General features: G+C 40.2%; 1 pseudogene; it reads right to left on the bottom strand.

Annotated features, from left to right (window-relative positions):
* The window catches only part of LOC112237039, a 74,441-nt pseudogene that overhangs the window by 26,233 nt on the left and 23,208 nt on the right, over positions 1–25,000 (bottom strand).

Below are 25,000 nucleotides of genomic sequence, written 5' to 3'. Positions count from 1 at the left end.
TGATATAGATATAGATATATATAAAGAGAGAGTGATATAGATATATATATATATATATAGATATATAGATATATATATATATATATATAGAGAAAGTGATATAGATATATATATATAGATATATAGATATATATATATATATATAGAGAGAGTGATATAGATATATATATATAGAGAGAGAGTGATATAGATATATATAAAGAGAGAGCGATATATATATATATAAAGATATAGATATATATATATAGAGAGAGTGATATAGATATATATATATATAAAGAGAGAGCGATATAGATATATATATATATATAGATATATATATAGATATATAGATATATATATATATATATATAGAGAGAGTGATATAGATATATATATATAAATATATATATAAGCTTCCAGAAAATTGGAACGGAAATGGCGCACCACCAAACTGGAAGTCTTCCGACTAGACAGTACCGTATCGAAGAGGCCTGCTGCTCCAACCTAATTGAGGAGAATAACAACAATCCCACATTTCTTTTTGATACTGTCACAAAGCAGCATTCCCCAAGAGAGGATGACTTTCACTTCAGCAGTGATGAATTCACGAACTTCTTCGACGACGAAAAGATCATGAACTTTAGAAAACTAATTACGGACTGTTCTTTGAATATGCATATTGTCCCGAGTCTGAACAGAACGGCCAAGACCTTGGAACAATGGAGACTGTATGGACTGACTTTGGAGATGAGAAGTAGGTACGGGGAGTTGACATTTAATATGGAACAGACAAGCAACAAAACAGGAACAGCGTCAGCACACAGGTAAACAGGTAAACAGGTAAACAGGTAAACAAGGACATATGAAAACCAATGCTGCAGCCGGGAATAGAGCAGGGAACCAGACAGATATAGGGAGGTAATGATAGAGGGGATGGAGTCCCGGTGAGTCCAATAATCGCCATGCGCGTGACGGGGAAAGGGAGGTGTGCGCACTGATTGTGGCAGGAGTACATAATGCTGGGGGGCCTGGGGGCCTGGGGGCCTGGGGGCCTGAGATCTTCGTGGGCTATACTCAGCATTGTCTCAGGGTAGTTATTCGGTGGTCTGCTGATAACCCCTTGGTGGTGTGGGAGCTGTACGTTGGAAAAGTGGGTGGGCTTATATCCTGCCTGGTGGGCTTATATCCTGCCTGGTGGGCTTATATCCTGCCTGGTGGGCTTATATCCTGCCTGGTGGGCTTATATCCTGCCTGGTGGGCTTATGTCCTGCCTGGTGGGCTTATATCCTGCCTGGTGGGCTTATGTCCTGCCTGGTGGGCTTATATCCTGCCTGGTGGGCTTATATCCTGCCTGGTTGGCTTATATCCTGCCTGGTGGGCTTATATCCTGCCTGGTTGGCCCTCTGCAGGGGTATCTTTGTACGGCGCCACAGTGTCCCCCTGTCTATACTGCAATAGTCTAAATTCCGGGGTCTAGAATCAGTCTGTCCAGTCTGGTGTACTTTCTCCTGTCTTACTTGGTGTCCTGTTGACATTATGTCTTCTCCCCCTCTGTTCTGTTGATATTACCCTCTCCTCTCCTCTCCTCTCCTCTCCTCTCCTCTCCTCTCCTCTCCTCTCCTCTCCTCTCCTCTCCCTCTCCTCTCCTCTCCTCTCCTCTCCCCTCTCCTCTCCCCTCCCTCCCTCTCCTCTCCTCCCTCTCCTCTCCTCTCCTCTCCTCTCCTCTCCTCTCCTCTCCTCTCCTCTCCTCTCCTCTCCCCTCTCCTCTCCTCTCCTCTCCTCTCCTCTCCTCTCCTCTCCTCTCCTCTCCTCTCCTCTCCTCCCCCCTCCCCTCCCCTCTCCTCTCCTATCCTATCCTCTCCTCTCCTCTTCTCTCTCTGATTGATCAGACAGCATGTTGGCTTATGAACTATGTGTGCTGTACAGGAGTGTATTTGACTGTGCAGTGAGTATACTTGTTACCTGGTATCGTAGGTGTCAGAGTTGCGGTTAAACTTGTATGTAGGTTTAAACTTCAGAGGTCCCTCCTCAAACTCCTGGAGGAACGGTTCCTTCTTCTTCATCGTTAACAGCTACAGGACATCACACAGAGTTAGAGAGATAGGGTGGTGTATCATTTATATGTGCATCAGCGTGTGTTTGTTGTGTGTGTATCTAGTGTGTGTATATCTAGTGTGTGTATATCTAGTGTGTGTATATCTAGTGTGTGTATATCTAGTGTGTGTATATCTAGTGTGTGTATATCTAGTGTGTGTGTATCTAGTGTGTGTATATCTAGTGTGTGTATCTAGTGTGTGTATCTGGTGTGTGTATCTAGTGTGTGTATGTGGTGTGTGTATCTAGTGTGTGTATCTAGTGTGTGTATCTAGTGTGTGTATCTGTGTGTGTATCTGGTGTGTGTATCTAGTGTGTGTATCTAGTGTGTGTCTCATGTGTGTGTATCTGGTGTGTGTATCTAGTGTGTATCTATGTGTGTGTGTGTATCTAGTGTGTGTGTATCTAGTGTGTGTATGTGTATGTGTGTATCTAGTGTGTGTATCTAGTGTGTGTATCTAGTGTGTGTATCTGGTGTGTGTATGTGGTGTGTGTATGTATCTAGTGTGTGTATCTAGTGTGTGTATATGTGTGTGTATCTGGTGTGTGTATCTAGTGTGTGTATCTAGTGTGTGTATGTGGTGTGTGTATATCTAGTGTGTGTATCTAGTGTGTGTATCTAGTATCTGGTGTGTGTATCTAGTGTGTGTATGTGGTGTGTGTATGTGTGTGTGTATATCTAGTGTGTGTATCTGGTGTGTGTATGTAGGTGTGTGTATCTAGTGTGTGTATATCTAGTGTGTGTATCTAGTGTGTGTATATCTAGTGTGTGTATGTGGTGTATATCTATGTGTGTGTGTATCTAGTGTGTGTATATTTAGTGGTATATCATGTGTGTATATCTAGTGTGTGTATCTAGTGTGTGTATATCTAGTGTGTGTATCTAGTGTGTATATCTAGTGTGTATATCTAGTGTGTATATCTAGTGTGTGTGTATATCTAGTGTGTGTATCTAGTGTGTGTGTATATCTAGTGTGTGTATGTGGTGTGTGTATCTAGTGTGTGTATCTGGTGTGTGTATCTAGTGTGTGTATCTAGTGTGTGTATCTAGTGTTTGTATCTAGTGTGTGTATCTAGTGTGTGTATCTGTGTGTGTATCTAGTGTGTGTATCTAGTGTGTGTATCTAGTGTGTGTATCTAGTGTGTGTATCTAGTGTGTGTATCTAGTGTGTGTATCTAGTGTGTGTATCTAGTGTGTGTGTATATAGTGTGTGTATCTAGTGTGTGTATCTAGTGTGTGTATCTAGTGTGTGTATCTAGTGTGTGTATCTAGTGTGTGTATCTAGTGTGTGTATGTCTAGTGTGTGTATCCAGTGTGTGTATGTAGTGTGTGTATATAGTGTGTGTATCTAGTGTGTGTATCTGGTGTGTATATCTAGTGTGTGTATCTAGTGTGTATATCTAGTGTGTGTATCTAGTGTGTGTATATCTAGTGTGTGTATCTAGTGTGTGTATATGTGTGTGTATCTAGTGTGTATATCTAGTGTGTGTATCTAGTGTGTGTATTTAGTGTGTGTATATCTAGTGTGTGTATATCTAGTGTGTGTATCTAGTGTGTGTATCTAGTGTGTGTATCTAGTGTGTGTATGTGGTGTGTGTATCTAGTGTGTGTATCTAGTGTGTGTATCTAGTGTGTGTATCTAGTGTGTGTATCTAGTGTGTGTATCTAGTGTGTGTATCTAGTGTGTGTGTATGTGGTGTGTGTATATCTAGTGTGTGTATCTAGTGTGTGTATATCTAGTGTGTGTATATCTAGTGTGTGTATCTAGTGTGTGTATCTAGTGTGTATATCTAGTGTGTGTATATCTAGTGTGTGTATATCTAGTGTGTGTATATATCTAGTGTGTATATATAGTGTGTGTATCTAGTGTGTATATCTAGTGTGTGTATATCTAGTGTGTGTATATCTAGTGTGTATAGTGTGTATATCTAGTGTGTGTATCTAGTGTGTGTATATCTAGTGTGTATATATAGTGTGTATATCTAGTGTGTGTATGTGGTGTGTGTATCTAGTGTGTGTGTATCTAGTGTGTGTATCTAGTGTGTGTATCTAGTGTGTGTATCTAGTGTGTATATCTAGTGTGTATATCTAGTGTGTGTATCTAGTGTGTATATCTAGTGTGTGTATCTAGTGTGTGTATATCTAGTGTGTATATCTAGTGTGTATAGTGTGTATATCTAGTGTGTGTATGTGGTGTGTGTATATCTAGTGTGTGTATATCTAGTGTGTATATCTAGTGTGTGTATATCTAGTGTGTGTATCTAGTGTGTGTATATCTAGTGTGTGTATATCTAGTGTGTATATCTAGTGTGTGTATATCTAGTGTGTGTATCTAGTGTGTGTATATCTAGTGTGTGTATATCTAGTGTGTATATCTAGTGTGTGTATATCTAGTGTGTATATCTAGTGTGTGTATATCTAGTGTGTGTATATCTAGTGTGTATATCTAGTGTGTGTATATCTAGTGTGTGTATGTGGTGTGTGTATCTAGTGTGTGTATCTAGTGTGTGTATGTGGTGTGTGTATATCTAGTGTGTGTGTATCTAGTGTGTGTATCTAGTGTGTGTATCTAGTGTGTGTATCTAGTGTGTATATCTAGTGTGTATATCTAGTGTGTATCTAGTGTGTATATCTAGTGTGTGTATATCTAGTGTGTGTATATCTAGTGTGTATATATAGTGTGTATATCTAGTGTGTGTATGTGGTGTGTGTATATCTAGTGTGTGTATATCTAGTGTGTGTATATCTAGTGTGTGTATATCTAGTGTGTGTATCTAGTGTGTGTATATCTAGTGTGTGTATATCTAGTGTGTGTATATCTAGTGTGTGTATATCTAGTGTGTGTATCTAGTGTGTGTATATCTAGTGTGTGTATATCTAGTGTGTATATCTAGTGTGTGTATATCTAGTGTGTGTATATCTAGTGTGTGTATCTAGTGTGTGTATATCTAGTGTGTGTATATCTAGTGTGTATATCTAGTGTGTGTATATCTAGTGTGTGTATGTGGTGTGTGTATCTAGTGTGTGTATCTAGTGTGTGTATGTGGTGTGTGTATCTAGTGTGTGTATCTAGTGTGTGTATCTAGTGTGTGTATCTAGTGTGTGTATGTGGTGTATGTATCTAGTGTGTGTATCTAGTGTGTGTATGTGGTGTGTGTATCTAGTGTGTGTATCTAGTGTGTGTATCTAGTGTGTGTATGTGGTGTGTGTATCTAGTGTGTGTATCTAGTGTGTGTATCTAGTGTGTGTATCTAGTGTGTGTGTCTAGTGTGTGTATCTAGTGTGTGTATCTAGTGTGTGTATATAGTGTGTGTATGTGGTGTGTGTCTAGTGTGTGTATCTAGTGTGTATATCTAGTGTGTGTATCTAGTGTGTGTATCTAGTGTGTATCTATCTATGTGGTGGTGTGTATGTGGTGTGTGTATCTAGTGTGTGTATGTGGTGTGTGTATATCTAGTGTGTGTATATCTAGTGTGTGTATATCTAGTGTGTGTATATCTAGTGTGTGTATATCTAGTGTGTGTATATCTAGTGTGTGTATATCTAGTGTGTGTATCTCTGTGTGTGTATATCTAGTGTGTGTATCTAGTGTGTGTATCTAGTGTGTGTATCTAGTGTGTGTATCTAGTGTGTGTATCTAGTGTGTGTATCTAGTGTGTGTATCTAGTGTGTGTATCTAGTGTGTGTATGTGGTGTGTGTATCTAGTGTGTGTATATAGTGTGTGTATCTAGTGTGTGTATCTAGTGTGTGTATCTAGTGTGTATATCTAGTGTGTGTATCTAGTGTGTGTATCTAGTGTGTGTATCTAGTGTGTGTCTGGTGTGTGTATCTAGTGTGTATCTAGTGTGTGTATCTGGTGTGTGTATGTGGTGTGTGTATATAGTGTGTGTATCTAGTGTGTGTATCTAGTGTGTGTATCTAGTGTGTGTATCTAGTGTGTGTATCTAGTGTGTGTGTGTGTGTGTGTATATCTAGTGTGTGTATCTAGTGTGTGTATATAGTGTGTGTGTATCTAGTGTGTATCTAGTGTGTGTATCTAGTGTGTGTATGTGGTGTGTGTATATCTAGTGTGTGTATCTAGTGTGTGTATCTAGTGTGTGTATCTAGTGTGTGTATGTGGTGTGTGTATCTAGTGTGTGTATATAGTGTGTGTATCTAGTGTGTGTATATCTAGTGTGTGTATATCTAGTGTGTGTATATCTAGTGTGTATATCTAGTGTGTGTATATCTAGTGTGTGTATATCTAGTGTGTGTATATCTAGTGTGTGTATATTTAGTGTGTGTATATCTAGTGTGTATATCTAGTGTGTATATCTAGTGTGTGTATATCTAGTGTGTGTATCTAGTGTGTGTATATCTAGTGTGTATATCTAGTGTGTGTATATCTAGTGTGTATATCTAGTGTGTATCTAGTGTGTGTGTATATCTAGTGTGTGTATATAGTGTGTGTATATCTAGTGTGTATATCTAGTGTGTGTATCTAGTGTGTGTATCTAGTGTGTGTATCTAGTGTGTATCTAGTGTGTGTATCTAGTGTGTGTATCTAGTGTGTGTATCTAGTGTGTGTATCTAGTGTGTGTATATAGTGTGTGTATCTAGTGTGTGTATCTAGTGTGTGTATAGTGTGTGTATCTAGTGTGTGTATATCTAGTGTGTGTATCTAGTGTGTGTGTATCTAGTGTGTGTATATAGTGTGTGTATCTAGTGTGTATATCTAGTGTGTGTATCTAGTGTGTATATCTAGTGTGTGTATATAGTGTGTGTATATAGTGTGTGTATATAGTGTGTGTATATAGTGTGTGTATCTAGTGTGTATATCTAGTGTGTGTATCTAGTGTGTATATCTAGTGTGTGTATATCTAGTGTGTGTATATCTAGTGTGTATCTAGTGTGTGTATATAGTGTGTGTATCTAGTGTGTATATCTAGTGTGTGTATCTAGTGTGTATATCTAGTGTGTGTATATCTAGTGTGTATATCTAGTGTGTGTATCTAGTGTGTGTATCTAGTGTGTGTATCTAGTGTGTGTATGTGGTGTGTATATCTAGTGTGTGTATATCTAGTGTGTGTATATCTAGTGTGTGTATATAGTGTGTGTATCTAGTGTGTGTATCTAGTGTGTGTATCTAGTGTGTGTATCTAGTGTGTGTATATCTAGTGTGTGTATGTGGTGTGTGTATATCTAGTGTGTATATCTAGTGTGTGTATATCTAGTGTGTGTATATCTAGTGTGTGTATATAGTGTGTGTATATCTAGTGTGTATATCTAGTGTGTGTATATCTAGTGTGTGTATATCTAGTGTGTATATATAGTGTGTATATCTAGTGTGTGTATCTAGTGTGTATATCTAGTGTGTGTATATCTAGTGTGTGTATATCTAGTGTGTATATATAGTGTGTATATCTAGTGTGTGTATATCTAGTGTGTGTATATCTAGTGTGTATATATAGTGTGTATATCTAGTGTGTGTATGTGGTGTGTGTATATCTAGTGTGTGTGTATCTAGTGTGTGTATCTAGTGTGTGTATCTAGTGTGTGTATCTAGTGTGTATATCTAGTGTGTATATCTAGTGTGTGTATCTAGTGTGTATATCTAGTGTGTGTATATCTAGTGTGTGTATATCTAGTGTGTATATATAGTGTGTATATCTAGTGTGTGTATGTGGTGTGTGTATATCTAGTGTGTGTATATCTAGTGTGTATATCTAGTGTGTGTATATCTAGTGTGTGTATCTAGTGTGTGTATATCTAGTGTGTGTATATCTAGTGTGTATATCTAGTGTGTGTATATCTAGTGTGTGTATCTAGTGTGTGTATATCTAGTGTGTGTATATCTAGTGTGTATATCTAGTGTGTGTATATCTAGTGTGTATATCTAGTGTGTGTATATCTGGTGTGTGTATATCTAGTGTGTATATCTAGTGTGTGTATATCTAGTGTGTGTATGTGGTGTGTGTATCTAGTGTGTGTATCTAGTGTGTGTATGTGGTGTGTGTATCTAGTGTGTGTATCTAGTGTGTGTATCTAGTGTGTGTATCTAGTGTGTGTATCTAGTGTGTGTATGTGGTGTGTGTATCTAGTGTGTGTATCTAGTGTGTGTATGTGGTGTGTGTATCTAGTGTGTGTATCTAGTGTGTGTATCTAGTGTGTGTATCTAGTGTGTGTATGTGGTGTGTGTATCTAGTGTGTGTATCTAGTGTGTGTGGTGTGTGTATCTAGTGTGTGTATCTAGTGTGTGTATCTAGTGTGTGTATCTAGTGTGTGTATCTAGTGTGTGTATGTGGTGTGTGTATGTGGTGTGTGTATCTAGTGTGTGTATGTGGTGTGTATATCTAGTGTGTGTATATCTAGTGTGTGTATATCTAGTGTGTGTATATCTAGTGTGTGTATATCTAGTGTGTATATCTAGTGTGTGTATATAGTGTGTGTATATCTAGTGTGTGTATATCTAGTGTGTGTATATCTAGTGTGTGTATATCTAGTGTGTATATATAGTGTGTGTATCTATTGTGTGTATATCTAGTGTGTATATCTAGTGTGTGTATATCTAGTGTGTGTATATAGTGTGTATCTAGTGTGTGTATCTAGTGTGTGTATATCTAGTGTGTGTATATCTAGTGTGTGTATATCTAGTGTGTATATCTAGTGTGTGTATATCTAGTGTGTGTATCTAGTGTGTGTATATCTAGTGTGTATATCTAGTGTGTGTATATCTAGTGTGTGTATATAGTGTGTGTATATCTAGTGTGTATATCTAGTGTGTGTATCTAGTGTGTGTATATAGTGTGTGTATCTAGTGTGTGTATATCTAGTGTGTGTATATAGTGTGTATATCTAGTGTGTGTATATCTAGTGTGTGTATATCTAGTGTGTGTATATCTAGTGTGTGTATATCTAGTGTGTATATCTAGTGTGTGTATATCTAGTGTGTGTATCTAGTGTGTGTATATCTAGTGTGTATATCTAGTGTGTATATCTAGTGTGTGTATATCTAGTGTGTGTATCTAGTGTGTGTATATCTAGTGTGTATATCTAGTGTGTGTATATCTAGTGTGTGTATCTAGTGTGTGTATATCTAGTGTGTATATCTAGTGTGTGTATATAGTGTGTGTATCTAGTGTGTGTATCTAGTGTGTGTATATCTAGTGTGTGTATATAGTGTGTATATCTAGTGTGTGTATATCTAGTGTGTGTATATCTAGTGTGTGTATATCTAGTGTGTGTATATCTAGTGTGTATATCTAGTGTGTGTATATCTAGTGTGTGTATCTAGTGTGTGTATATCTAGTGTGTATATCTAGTGTGTGTATATCTAGTGTGTGTATATAGTGTGTATCTAGTGTGTGTATCTAGTGTGTGTATGTGGTGTGTTTATCTAGTGTGTGTATGTGGTGTGTATATCTAGTGTGTATATCTAGTGTGTGTATCTAGTGTGTGTATATAGTGTGTGTATCTAGTGTGTGTATCTAGTGTGTGTATCTAGTGTGTGTATCTAGTGTGTGTATCTAGTGTGTGTATCTAGTGTGTGTATGTGGTGTGTGTATCTAGTGTGTGTATATAGTGTGTGTATCTAGTGTGTGTATGTGGTGTGTGTATGTGGTGTGTATATCTAATGTGTGTATCTAGTGTGTGTATGTGGTGTGTGTATCTACTGTGTGTATCTAGTGTGTGTATGTGGTGTGTGTATGTGGTGTGTGTATATAGTGTGTGTATCTAGTGTGTGTATATAGTGTGTGTATCTAGTGTGTGTATCTAGTGTGTGTATCTAGTGTGTGTATATAGTGTGTGTATATAGTGTGTGTATGTGGTGTGTGTATCTAGTGTGTGTATCTAGTGTGTATATCTAGTGTGTATATCTAGTGTGTGTATCTAGTGTGTGTATGTGGTGTGTGTATCTACTGTGTGTATCTAGTGTGTGTATGTGGTGTGTGTATGTGGTGTGTGTATCTGGTGTGTGTATCTAGTGTGTGTATGTGGTGTGTGTATGTGGTGTGTGTATCTAGTGTGTGTATATAGTGTGTGTATATAGTGGTGTGTGTATGTAGTGTGTGTATCTAGTGTGTGTATGTGGTGTGTGTATCTAGTGTGTGTATATAGTGGATATACCATGTGTGTGTATGTGGTGTGTGTATCTAGTGTGTGTATCTAGTGTGTGTATGTGGTGTGTGTATCTAGTGTGTGTATATAGTGGATATACCATGTGTGTGTATGTGGTGTGTGTATCTAGTGTGTGTATATAGTGTGTGTATGTGGTGTGTGTATCTAGTGTGTGTATGTAGTGTGTGTATCTAGTGTGTGTATCTAGTGTGTGTATGTGGTGTGTGTATATAGTGTGTGTATCTAGTGTGTGTATCTAGTGTGTGTATGTAGTGTGTGTATCTAGTGTGTGTATATAGTGTGTGTATATAGTGGATATACCATGTGTGTGTATGTGGTGTGTGTATGTGGTGTGTGTATCTAGTGTGTGTATGTGGTGTGTGTATCTAGTGTGTGTATCTAGTGTGTGTATGTGGTGTGTGTATCTAGTGTGTGTATGTGGTGTGTGTATGTGGTGTGTGTATGTGGTGTGTGTATCTAGTGTGTGTATATAGTGTGTGTATGTGGTGTGTGTATGTGGAGTGTGTATCTAGTGTGTGTATATAGTGTGTGTATGTGGTGTGTGTATCTAGTGTGTGTATGTGGTGTGTGTATCTAGTGTGTGTATATAGTGTGTGTATCTAGTGTGTGTATATAGTGTGTGTATGTGGTGTGTGTATGTGGAGTGTGTATCTAGTGTGTGTATATAGTGTGTGTATGTGGTGTGTGTATCTAGTGTGTGTATATAGTGTGTGTATCTAGTGTGTGTATCTAGTGTGTGTATGTGGTGTGTGTATCTAGTGTGTGTATGTGTGTGTGTATCTAGTGTGTGTATGTGGTGTGTGTATCTAGTGTGTGTATATAGTGTGTGTATGTGGTGTGTGTATGTGGTGTGTGTATCTAGTGTGTGTATGTGGTGTGTGTATGTGGTGTGTGTATCTAGTGTGTGTATCTGGTGTGTGTATCTAGTGTGTGTATGTGGTGTGTGTATCTAGTGTGTGTATCTAGTGTGTGTATGTGGTGTGTGTATGTGGTGTGTGTATCTAGTGTGTGTATCTAGTGTGTGTATCTAGTGTGTGTATGTGGTGTGTGTATGTGGTGTGTGTATCTAGTGTGTGTATGTGGTGTGTGTATCTAGTGTGTGTATGTGGTGTGTGTATCTAGTGTGTGTATGTGGTGTGTGTATCTAGTGTGTGTATGTGGTGTGTGTATCTAGTGTGTGTATCTAGTGTGTGTATGTGGTGTGTGTATCTAGTGTGTGTATGTGGTGTGTGTATGTGGTGTGTGTATCTAGTGTGTGTATGTGGTGTGTGTATCTAGTGTGTGTATATAGTGTGTGTATGTGGTGCGTGTATCTGGTGTGTGTATGTGGTGTGTGTATCTAGTGTGTGTATGTGGTGTGTGTATCTAGTGTGTGTATCTAGTGTGTGTATCTAGTGTGTGTATCTGGTGTGTGTATATAGTGTGTGTATGTGGTGTGTGTATCTAGTGTGTGTATCTAGTGTGTGTATGTAGTGTGTGTATATAGTGTGTGTATATAGTGTGTGTATCTAGTGTGTGTATCTAGTGTGTGTATCTAGTGTGTGTATCTAGTGTGTGTATGTGGTGTGTGTATCTAGTGTGTGTATGTGGTGTGTGTATCTAGTGTGTGTATCTGGTGTGTGTATGTAGTGTGTGTATCTAGTGTGTGTATATAGTGTGTGTATGTGGTGTGTGTATCTAGTGTGTGTATGTGGTGTGTGTATCTAGTGTGTGTATCTAGTGTGTGTATGTGGTGTGTGTATCTAGTGTGTGTATCTAGTGTGTGTATGTGGTGTGTGTATCTAGTGTGTGTATCTAGTGTGTGTATGTGGTGTGTGTATCTAGTGTGTGTATATAGTGTGTGTATGTGGTGTGTGTATCTAGTGTGTGTGTATGTGGTGTGTGTATCTAGTGTGTGTGTATGTGGTGTGTGTATCTAGTGTGTGTATGTGGTGTGTGTATCTAGTGTGTGTATCTAGTGTGTGTATGTGGTGTGTGTATCTAGTGTGTGTATCTAGTGTGTGTATCTAGTGTGTGTATCTAGTGTGTGTATGTGGTGTGTGTATCTAGTGTGTGTATGTGGTGTGTGTATCTAGTGTGTATCTAGTGTGTGTATCTAGTGTGTGTATGTGGTGTGTGTATGTGGTGTGTGTATCTAGTGTGTGTATGTGGTGTGTGTATCTAGTGTGTGTATGTGGTGTGTGTATATAGTGTGTGTATGTGGTGTGTGTATCTAGTGTGTGTATGTGGTGTGTGTATCTAGTGTGTGTATATAGTGTGTGTATCTAGTGTGTGTATCTAGTGTGTGTATCTAGTGTGTGTATGTGGTGTGTGTATCTAGTGTGTGTATCTAGTGTGTGTATCTAGTGTGTGTATGTGGTGTGTGTATATCTAGTGTGTGTATATAGTGTGTGTATCTAGTGTGTGTATATCTAGTGTGTGTATATCTAGTGTGTGTATATCTAGTGTGTATATCTAGTGTGTGTATATCTAGTGTGTGTATATCTAGTGTGTGTATATCTAGTGTGTGTATATTTAGTGTGTGTATATCTAGTGTGTATATCTAGTGTGTATATCTAGTGTGTGTATATCTAGTGTGTGTATCTAGTGTGTGTATATCTAGTGTGTATATCTAGTGTGTGTATATCTAGTGTGTATATCTAGTGTGTGTATCTAGTGTGTGTGTATATCTAGTGTGTGTATATAGTGTGTGTATATCTAGTGTGTATATCTAGTGTGTGTATCTAGTGTGTGTATCTAGTGTGTGTATCTAGTGTGTGTATCTAGTGTGTGTATCTAGTGTGTGTATCTAGTGTGTGTATCTAGTGTGTGTATATCTAGTGTGTGTATATAGTGTGTGTATCTAGTGTGTGTATATCTAGTGTGTGTATATAGTGTGTGTATCTAGTGTGTGTATATCTAGTGTGTATCTAGTGTGTGTGTATCTAGTGTGTGTATATAGTGTGTGTATCTAGTGTGTATATCTAGTGTGTGTATCTAGTGTGTATATCTAGTGTGTGTATATAGTGTGTGTATATAGTGTGTGTATATAGTGTGTGTATATAGTGTGTGTATCTAGTGTGTATATCTAGTGTGTGTATCTAGTGTGTATATCTAGTGTGTGTATATCTAGTGTGTGTATATCTAGTGTGTGTCTAGTGTGTGTATATAGTGTGTGTATCTAGTGTGTATATCTAGTGTGTGTATCTAGTGTGTATATCTAGTGTGTGTATATCTAGTGTGTGTATATCTAGTGTGTGTATCTAGTGTGTGTATCTAGTGTGTGTATCTAGTGTGTGTATGTGGTGTGTATATCTAGTGTGTGTATATCTAGTGTGTGTATATCTAGTGTGTGTATATAGTGTGTGTATCTAGTGTGTGTATCTAGTGTGTGTATCTAGTGTGTGTATCTAGTGTGTGTATATCTAGTGTGTGTATGTGGTGTGTGTATATCTAGTGTGTATATCTAGTGTGTGTATATCTAGTGTGTGTATATCTAGTGTGTGTATATAGTGTGTGTATATCTAGTGTGTATATCTAGTGTGTGTATATCTAGTGTGTGTATATCTAGTGTGTATATATAGTGTGTATATCTAGTGTGTGTATCTAGTGTGTATATCTAGTGTGTGTGTATATCTAGTGTGTGTATATCTAGTGTGTATATATAGTGTGTATATCTAGTGTGTGTATATCTAGTGTGTGTATATCTAGTGTGTATATATAGTGTGTATATCTAGTGTGTGTATGTGGTGTGTGTATATCTAGTGTGTGTGTATCTAGTGTGTGTATCTAGTGTGTGTATCTAGTGTGTGTATCTAGTGTGTATATCTAGTGTGTATATCTAGTGTGTGTATCTAGTGTGTATATCTAGTGTGTGTATATCTAGTGTGTGTATATCTAGTGTGTATATATAGTGTGTATATCTAGTGTGTGTATGTGGTGTGTGTATATCTAGTGTGTGTATATCTAGTGTGTATATCTAGTGTGTGTATATCTAGTGTGTGTATCTAGTGTGTGTATATCTAGTGTGTGTATATCTAGTGTGTATATCTAGTGTGTGTATATCTAGTGTGTGTATCTAGTGTGTGTATATCTAGTGTGTGTATATCTAGTGTGTATATCTAGTGTGTGTATATCTAGTGTGTATATCTAGTGTGTGTATATCTAGTGTGTGTATATCTAGTGTGTATATCTAGTGTGTGTATATCTAGTGTGTGTATGTGGTGTGTGTATCTAGTGTGTGTATCTAGTGTGTGTATGTGGTGTGTGTATCTAGTGTGTGTATCTAGTGTGTGTATCTAGTGTGTGTATCTAGTGTGTGTATCTAGTGTGTGTATGTGGTGTGTGTATCTAGTGTGTGTATCTAGTGTGTGTATGTGGTGTGTGTATCTAGTGTGTGTATCTAGTGTGTGTATCTAGTGTGTGTATCTAGTGTGTGTATGTGGTGTGTGTATCTAGTGTGTGTATCTAGTGTGTGTATGTGGTGTGTGTATCTAGTGTGTGTATCTAGTGTGTGTATCTAGTGTGTGTATGTGGTGTGTGTATCTAGTGTGTGTATGTGGTGTGTGTATGTGGTGTGTGTATCTAGTGTGTGTATGTGGTGTGTGTATATCTAGTGTGTGTATATCTAGTGTGTGTATATCTAGTGTGTGTATATCTAGTGTGTGTATATCTAGTGTGTATATCTAGTGTGTGTATATAGTGTGTGTATATCTAGTGTGTGTATATCTAGTGTGTGTATATCTAGTGTGTGTATATCTAGTGTGTATATATAGTGTGTGTATCTATTGTGTGTATATCTAGTGTGTATATCTAGTGTGTGTATATCTAGTGTGTGTATATAGTGTGTGTATCTAGTGTGTGTATCTAGTGTGTGTATATCTAGTGTGTGTATATCTAGTGTGTGTATATCTAGTGTGTATATCTAGTGTGTGTATATCTAGTGTGTGTATCTAGTGTGTGTATATCTAGTGTGTATATCTAGTGTGTGTATATCTAGTGTGTGTATATAGTGTGTGTATATCTAGTGTGTATATCTAGTGTGTGTATCTAGTGTGTGTATATAGTGTGTGTATCTAGTGTGTGTATATCTAGTGTGTGTATATAGTGTGTATATCTAGTGTGTGTATATCTAGTGTGTGTATATCTAGTGTGTGTATATCTAGTGTGTGTATATCTAGTGTGTATATCTAGTGTGTGTATATCTAGTGTGTGTATCTAGTGTGTGTATATCTAGTGTGTATATCTAGTGTGTATATCTAGTGTGTGTATATCTAGTGTGTGTATCTAGTGTGTGTATATCTAGTGTGTATATCTAGTGTGTGTATATCTAGTGTGTGTATCTAGTGTGTGTATATCTAGTGTGTATATCTAGTGTGTGTATATAGTGTGTGTATCTAGTGTGTGTATCTAGTGTGTGTATATCTAGTGTGTGTATATAGTGTGTGTATCTAGTGTGTGTATATCTAGTGTGTGTATATCTAGTGTGTGTATATCTAGTGTGTGTATATCTAGTGTGTGTATATCTAGTGTGTGTATCTAGTGTGTGTATATCTAGTGTGTGTATCTAGTGTGTGTATATCTAGTGTGTGTATATGTAGTGTGTGTATCTAGTGTGTGTATGTGGTGTGTGTATGTGGTGTGTTTTATCTAGTGTGTGTATGTGGTGTGTATATCTAGTGTGTATATCTAGTGTGTGTATCTAGTGTGTGTATATAGTGTGTGTATCTAGTGTGTGTATCTAGTGTGTGTATCTAGTGTGTGTATCTAGTGTGTGTATCTAGTGTGTGTATCTAGTGTGTGTATGTGTGTGTGTGTATCTAGTGTGTGTATCTAGTGTGTGTATCTAGTGTGTGTATCTAGTGTGTGTATGTGGTGTGTGTATCTAGTGTGTGTATCTAGTGTGTGTATCTAGTGTGTGTATCTAGTGTGTGTATCTAGTGTGTATGTGGTGTGTGTATGTGGTGTGTGTATCTAGTGTGTGTATCTAGTGTGTGTATCTAGTGTGTGTATCTAGTGTGTGTATGTGGTGTGTGTATCTGTGTGTGTATCTAGTGTGTGTATATAGTGTGTGTATGTGGTGTGTGTATCTAGTGTGTGTATCTAGTGTGTATATCTAGTGTGTATATCTAGTGTGTGTATCTAGTGTGTGTATGTGGTGTGTGTATCTAGTGTGTGTGTATCTAGTGTGTGTATGTGGTGTGTGTATGTGGTGTGTGTATCTAGTGTGTGTATGTGGTGTGTGTATGTGGTGTGTGTATCTAGTGTGTGTATGTGGTGTGTGTATGTGGTGTGTGTATCTAGTGTGTGTATCTAGTGTGTGTATGTGGTGTGTGTATCTAGTGTGTGTATCTAGTGTGTGTATCTGGTGTGTGTATATAGTGTGTGTATATAGTGGATATACCATGTGTGTGTATGTGGTGTGTGTATCTAGTGTGTGTATCTAGTGTGTGTATGTGGTGTGTGTATCTAGTGTGTGTATATAGTGGATATACCATGTGTGTGTATGTGGTGTGTGTATCTAGTGTGTGTATCTAGTGTGTGTATGTGGTGTGTGTATCTAGTGTGTGTATCTAGTGTGTGTATCTAGTGTGTGTATCTAGTGTGTGTATGTGGTGTGTGTATGTGGTGTGTGTATCTAGTGTGTGTATCTAGTGTGTGTATCTAGTGTGTGTATCTAGTGTGTGTATATAGTGGATATACCATGTGTGTGTATGTGGTGTGTGTATGTGGTGTGTGTATCTAGTGTGTGTATGTGGTGTGTGTATCTAGTGTGTGTATCTAGTGTGTGTATGTGGTGTGTGTATCTAGTGTGTGTATGTGGTGTGTGTATGTGGTGTGTGTATGTGGTGTGTGTATCTAGTGTGTGTATATAGTGTGTGTATGTGGTGTGTGTATGTGGAGTGTGTATCTAGTGTGTGTATATAGTGTGTGTATGTGGTGTGTGTATCTAGTGTGTGTATGTGGTGTGTGTATCTAGTGTGTGTATATAGTGTGTGTATCTAGTGTGTGTATATAGTGTGTGTATGTGGTGTGTGTATGTGGAGTGTGTATCTAGTGTGTGTATATAGTGTGTGTATGTGGTGTGTGTATCTAGTGTGTGTATATAGTGTGTGTATCTAGTGTGTGTATCTAGTGTGTGTATGTGGTGTGTGTATCTAGTGTGTGTATGTGGTGTGTGTATCTAGTGTGTGTATGTGGTGTGTGTATCTAGTGTGTGTATATAGTGTGTGTATGTGGTGTGTGTATGTGGTGTGTGTATCTAGTGTGTGTATGTGGTGTGTGTATGTGGTGTGTGTATCTAGTGTGTGTATCTGGTGTGTGTATCTAGTGTGTGTATGTGGTGTGTGTATCTAGTGTGTGTATCTAGTGTTGTATGTGGTGTGTATGTGGTGTGTGTATCTAGTGTGTGTATCTAGTGTGTGTATCTAGTGTGTGTATGTGGTGTGTGTATGTGGTGTGTGTATCTAGTGTGTATACATCTGTGTGTATCTAGTGTGTGTATGTGGTGTGTGTATCTATCAGTGTGTGTATGTGGTGTGTCTATCTATACCCATGTGTGTATGTGGTGTGTGTATCTAGTGTGTGTATCTAGTGTGTGTATGTGGTGTGTCTATATCCAGTGTGTGTATGTGGTGTGTGTATGTGGTGTGTGTATCTAGTGTGTGTATGTGGTGTGTGTATCTAGTGTGTGTGTATAGTGTGTGTATGTGGTGCGTGTATCTGGTGTGTGTATGTGGTGTGTGTATCTAGTGTGTGTATGTGGTGTGTGTATCTAGTGTGTGTATCAAGTGTGTGTATCTAGTGTTTATCTGGTGTGTGTATATAGTGTGTGTATGTGGTGTGTGTATCTAGTGTGTGTATCTAGTGTGTGTATGTAGTGTGTGTATATAGTGTGTGTGTATATAGTGTGTGTATCTAGTGTGTGTATCTAGTGTGTGTATCTAGTGTACATCTAGTGTGTGTATGTGGTGTGTGTATCTAGTGTGATGTATGTGGTGTGTGTATCTAGTGTGTGTATCTGGTGTGTGTATGTAGTGTGTGTATCTAGTGTGTGTATATAGTGTGTGTATGTGGTGTGTGTATTAAAGTGGCTGTGATATGTGGTGTGTGTATCTAGTGTGTATCTAGTGTGTGTATGTGGTGTGTGTATCTAGTGTGTGTATCTAGTGTGTGTATGTGGTGTGTGTATCTAGTGTGTGTATCTAGTGTGTGTATGTGGTGTGTGTATCTAGTGTGTGTATCTAGTGTGTGTATGTGGTGTGTATCTGGAGTAGTGTATGTGGTGTGTGTATCTAGTGTGTATGTGGTGTGTGTATCTAATGTGTGTATGTGGTGTGTAACCCTCTGAGTGTGTGTATCTAGTGTGTGTATGTGGTGTGTGTATCTAGTGTGCTCATCCCAGTGTGTGTATCTAGTGTGTGCTCTAGTGTGTGTATGTGGTGTGTGTATCTAGTGTGTGTATGTGGTGTGTGTATCTAGTGTGTGTATCTAGTGTGTGTATCTAGTGTGTGCCTGTGGTGTGTGTATGTGGTGTGTGTATCTAGTGTGTATGTGGTGTGTGTATCTAGTGTGTGTATGTGGTGTGTGTATATAGTGTGTGTATGTGGTGTGTGTATCACTAGTGTGTGTATGTGGTGTGTGTATCTAGTGTGTGTATACCAGTGTGTGTATCTAGTGTGTGTATCTAGTGTGTGTATCTAGTGTGTGTATGTGGTGTGTGTATCTAGTGTGTGTATCTGAGTGTGTGTATCTAGTGTGTGTATGTGTGTGTGTGTGTGTATGGACCAATTCAGTGTTGTATGTGATGTGTGTATCTAGTGTTATCTAGTGTGTACCCTCTAGTGTGTGTTCCATGTGTGTGTGTATGTGGTGTGTGTATCTGTGTGTGTATGTGTTGTGTGTGTATCTAGTGTGTTGTCTGAGTGTGTGTATATAGTGTGTGTATATAGTGTGTGTGTATGTAGTGTGTGTATCTAGTGTGTAGTGTATGTGGTGTGTGTATATCGTGTGTGTATATAGTGTGTGTATCTAGTGTTGTGTATCTAGTGTGTGTATCTAGTGTGTGTATATAGTGGATATACCATGTGTGTGTATGTGGTGTGTGTATCTAGTGTGTGTATCTAGTGCCCCAGTGTTGTAGTGTGTGTATATAGTGGTGTGTATAGTGTGTGTATATAGTCTGTGTATCTAGTGTGTGTATGTGGTGTGTGTATGTGGTGTGTGTATCTAGTGTGTGTATGTGGTGTGTGTATCTAGTGTGTGTATCTAGTGTGTGTATGTAGTGTGTGCATCTAGTGTGTGTATCTAGTGTGTGTATCTAGTGTGTGTATCTCTGTGTGTGTGTATGTGGTGTGTGTATGTGGTGTGTGATCTAGTGTGTCAATGTGGTGTCATGTATGTGGTGTGTGTATCTAGTGTGTGTATGTCGTGTGTGTATCTAGTGTGTGTATCTTAGTGTTGTATGTGGAACAGTGAATGTGGTGTGCCCTCTTGTGTGCATGTGGTGTGTGTATGTAGACTGTGTATATAGTGTTGTATTTGGTGTGTGTATATAGTGTGTGTCACCTGGTCCCTCTCCCACAAAGGTTGAAGGTCCGCTGTTGATGGAGGATCGGAGGAAGTGCATTCCATGGTCAGCTATACGGAAGTTCAGATCACCAAAAGAAGACCACCCTGGAGGAGAGGAGAGGAGAGGAGAGGGGAGAGGAGAGGGGAGAGGAGAGGAGAGGAGAGGAGAGGAGAGAGGAGTAGGGCTGGGGCCGTCTGGGCCTGGGTCCAGAGGAGAGGCAGAGTGGAGAGGGGCAGAGTCTGCCTGGGAGAGGTCCGTGAGGGGAGGGGTTTCTTCCTGGAGTCCGTGATTGACTGTAGACCCTGAGGACATACCTCTTGGAGAGGAGCCGTTGAATTGCATTCCACTGGTCAGCTATAGGGAAGTTCACTTGTTTGAAAACCACCCTGGGGGAGATAGGTAGTACTGTTTGTATGTCAGTGTGTGTGTGTGTGATTAAAAGTGTGGTTCGTGCCTTGTGTTTCATTTGGTACTGACATCAATGGTCTCGGTTACGGTGGGTGTGTTGTCCAGGTCAAAGTCCTGATCTCCAGAATGTACTCAAACTCAACAACGCGCTGCAGAGCGTAACCCAATGAGCCGTCAGGTGGCAGTTCACAAAACATATCATGTGACCATAGAGGGAGAAGCGAAGTGATACACCGCCCTTATTACCCTGAGAGAGGAGAGGAGAGGAGGAGAGGAGAGGAGAGGAGAGGAGAGGAGAGGAGAGGGAGGAGAGAGGGGAGGAGCGTTGGACAGGACCTCAGGTGGGGCTTCTTGTTTTAGTTTCTGTCTGTAGGGGAGGGAGAGAGGAAAAGAGTCAGCGAGAGGTCAGCTTTTCCGAGAGGGGAGGGGGGGCAGGGCCTTATATGGAGTCACGGAAGTTAGAGTAACAATGATCCAGGGTCTTTCCACCCCTGGGAGAGATATGCTGATAAAATTTAGGGAGTCTTGTTTTCAGATTAGCCTTGTTAAAATCCCCAGCTACAATGAATGCAGCCTCCGGATAAATCGTTTCCAGTTTGCAGAGAGTTAAATAAAGTTCGTTCAGAGCCATCGATGTGTCTGCTTGGAGGGGGATATATACGGCTGTGATTATAATCGAAGAGAATTCTCTTGGTAGATAATGGAGGTCTACATTTGATTGTGAGGAATTCTAAATCAGGTGAACAGGGGAGGATTTGAGTTAATAATACATCTATCAGCTCCACCATTATATAGCCATACATCTATCAGCTCCATACCCATTATAGATAGAGGTTTGTTTCTATCAGCTCCATACCCATTATATAGAGGTAATACATCTATCAGCTCCATTACCCATTATATGAAGCAGAATACATCTATCAGTCCATACTGGATATAGAGGTAATACATCTATCAGCTCATACCCATTATATAGAGACTGGACATTGGCAGCTCCATAATGCTATAGAGTAATACATCTATCAGCTCCATACCCATTATATAGAGGTAATACATCTTTCAGCTCCATACCCATTATATAGAGGTAATACATCTATCAGCTCCATACCCATTATATAGAGGCAGATACATCTATCAGCTCCATACCCATTATTCTTGGTAATACATGGTATCAGCTCCATACCTTATATAGAGTTAATTCATCTATCAGCTCCATAAAGATTATATAGATGACCATCTATCAGCTCCATACCCATTATATAGAGGTAATACATCTATCAGCTCCATACCTATTATATAGAGTCAATACATCTATCAGCTCCATACCCATTATATAGAGTCAATACATCTATCAGCTCCATACCCATTATATAGAGTCAATACATCTATCAGCTCCATACCCATTATATAGAGTCAATACATCTATCAGCTCCATACCCATTATATAGAGTCAATACATCTATCAGCTCCATACCCAGTACCCGAAGATGCCGGTGCGTGTGTAGGTAGTCTGGATATCTCTGATGAAGGGGACATGAACCTGCTTAGAGAAGACCAACAGCAACAGCCCCTGCAGTCTCACTGAAGATACCTTGTGGGGGGGAGAACGGGACGGAAGACAGAGAGAGAGAGAAGGGGGAGGAAGAGAGAGAGAAGGGGGAGGAAGAGAGAGAAGGGGAAGGAAGAGAGAGAGAAGGGGGAGGAAGAGAGAGAGAAGGGGGAGGAAGAGAGAGAAGGGGGAGAAAGAGAGAGAGAGAGAGAACGGGGAGGAAGAGAGAGAAGGGGGAGGAAGAGAGAGAGAGAGAGGAAGAGAGAGAGAGATACAGAAAGAAGACGAGAGAACGAGAGACAGAGGGAAAGGAATGAAGAAAGAAAATGGAGAGGGTGATCACTAAAGGTAAACAACAGCATGGGATTTGAGAGGATCTGACCTGTTACATAAATACCTGACAGAGATAAAGGGCCCTGATCTGACCTGTTACATAAATACCAGACAGAGATAAAGGGCCCTGATCTGACCTGTTACATAAATACCAGACAGAGATAAAGGGCCCTGATCTGACCTGTTACATAAATACCAGACAGAGATAAAGGGCCCTGATCTGAACCTGTTACATAAATACCAGACAGAGATAAAGGGCCCTGATCTGACCTGTTACATAAATACCAGACAGAGATAAAGGGCCCTGATCTGATCTGACCTGTTACATAAATACCAGACAGAGATAAAGGGCCCTGATCTGATCTGACCTGTTACATAAATACCAGACAGAGATAAAGGGCCCTGATCTGATCTGACCTGTTACATAAATACCAGACAGAGATAAAGGGCCCTGATCTGACCTGTTACATAAATACCAGACAGAGATAAAGGGCCCTGATCTGATCTGACCTGTTACATAAATACCAGACAGAGATAAAGGGCCCTGATCTGACCTGTTACATAAATACCAGACAGAGATAAAGGGCCCTGATCTGATCTGACCTGTTACATAAATACCAGACAGAGATAAAGGGCCCTGATCTGACCCTGTTACATAAATACCAGACAGAGATAAAGGGCCCTGATCTGATCTGACCTGTTACATAAATACCAGACAGAGACAAAGGGCCCTGTGTGTGTTTTCTAAACCTGCAACAGGACCACAATGAGAACCTACTAAGGCCTCCTATTGTTTTCTCACAACTCACTGGTGCAACACACACACACACACACACACACACACACAAACACACACACACACACACACACACACACACACACACACACACACACACACACACACACACACACACACACACACACACACACACACTACCTTGATGTATCCTCTACTGGCCAGTGTGTTCATCAGTAGGTGGCTCCAAGAGTCTTCTACCAGCAGGTCTGACAGAAACCGCAGAGGAGCTGCATTTACCTCCTGAAGACTGACACACACACACACACACACATACACACACACACACACACACACACACACACACACACACACACACACACACACACACACACACACACGCACACACACGCACACACACACACACACACACACTTTAATAAACATAGACTTACATACAGTAAACACACATATTTTACACTCAACATCCAATAGCTATCCAGCAGACATGATCTCACCCAATCACGTAGAGGTCTGTGGCTGGCTGGGCGTCCAGCTGCAGCAAGGAGGTGACATCACCAGGAGGCTCGGCTGTCGCCACATTCCATGTGACCATGTGCAGCCTGTCAGAAACAAGCAGAAAGTAGAGAGAGAAATATAAACAAACTGTTTATTTCCAGCTTTAGAACCCAGCCTTAAAACCCAGCTTTAGAACCCAGCCTTAGAACCCAGCCTTAGAACCCAGCTTTAGAACCCAGCCTTAGAACCCAGCTTTAGAACCCAGCTTTAGAACCCAGCCTTAGAACCCAGCTTTAGAACCCAGCCTTAGAACCCAGCTTTAGAACCCAGCCTTGAGACTTAGGACCAGGGGTACTGGGCAGAGTCCCAACAGGCCTGAAAATAACCCTGTGTGTATCTCTCTCTCTCTGGGTGTTTGTACGTGTGTGTGCACCTGAAGGTGTCTCGGGGGCTGATGCGTCCACAGAGCTGAAAGGCTTCGTCCAGAGTGCGGGACAGTTCCTCGTTAGCCTCATCATCAGAGCTCAGGTCCTCTACACAGGTCAGCAGCTGGGACAGGCGCTGTCGGAGCAGCAGTCTACCCTTTGACCCTTGGGACGCCGTGCTGGAGGTGCTGTCGGACCTCACACGACTCCCGACCCCCGACCCAACGCCGTCAGACACACACAGTGCATCCATTGCCATTTTCATTGACATAGACATAGCCAGATCTGTGTGTTTCTCTCTCTGAGTGATAGCAGGGCAGAGAGAGATCGGTTGGTGAGATGGAGAGATACAGTCTGGAGAACGAGAGAAAGAAGGGATGAGAAACGTCCTCCGGTGGAGGGATAATCAGCTCTGACAAACTATTCAGATTCTGTCCTCTTCTCTGACTGATGGTCCAGGGGCAGCTACCTTACTGAAGTCTCCAGCTTTTAGACCGTCAGCTTCTTGTTAAACCAACGGCTACTCAGAGCAGTGGCTCCTCTCTCTTTCAGGTCCTCTTTGTATCGTTCACACACAACAGACCTGGCCTCCCATAGAACCCAGTCTGTGATTATTTTGCTTCTTGTTGATTGGCTTGCTAGTGGATTTCTCCTGCTAGCAGCAAACTGTTAGTCTCAGTTGGAGGTTTTAATCTTCTGAGATGATCTAATCTGGGTTGTCTTCCAGTAGATCCAGTAGATCCAGGAGATCCAGTAGATCCTCCCTCAGAAGAGGCCCAGAATTAACTGTACAGTCTGCTGCCTTTATGTCCTGTCCTCTGTGCGTCCTGTCCTCTTTCTGTCCTGTCCTCCGTGTGTCCTGTCCTCTGTGTGTCTTTTCCTCCGTGTGTGCTATCCTCCGTGTCTGTGTGAGTGTGGTTTGCGAGTGACTGGACGACTCACTGAGAGCGACAGAGTTTTGGTGACGCAGGCGAACGAGTGATGGAGAGAAAGAGTGATGGAGAGAACGTGTGAGATTAGGACAATAATCTGGAGCAGGGGAGAGCCACGTGAAAAGGTGTGTGTGTGTGTGTGTGTGTGTGTGTGTGTGTGTGTGTGTGTGTGTGTGTGTGTGTGTGTGTGTGTGTGTGTGTGTGTGTGTGTAATCCACCATCACAGAGGGTATTGTTTCAGGACTAGAGTGACGTCACACCCTGTAAGAGTTTTAATATTAATGCTACTCATTAACACTCACAACTGTTACTACAATGGACCGAGAGAGAGAGAGAGAGAGAGACAGAGAGA

This window comes from Oncorhynchus tshawytscha, linkage group LG33 (assembly GCF_018296145.1).
Source record: "Oncorhynchus tshawytscha isolate Ot180627B linkage group LG33, Otsh_v2.0, whole genome shotgun sequence".
Taxonomy (NCBI): Eukaryota; Metazoa; Chordata; class Actinopteri; order Salmoniformes; family Salmonidae; genus Oncorhynchus; species Oncorhynchus tshawytscha.
The sequence above is the reverse complement of the archived record's forward strand: the minus strand, read 5'-3'. Positions and strand labels throughout refer to the sequence as shown.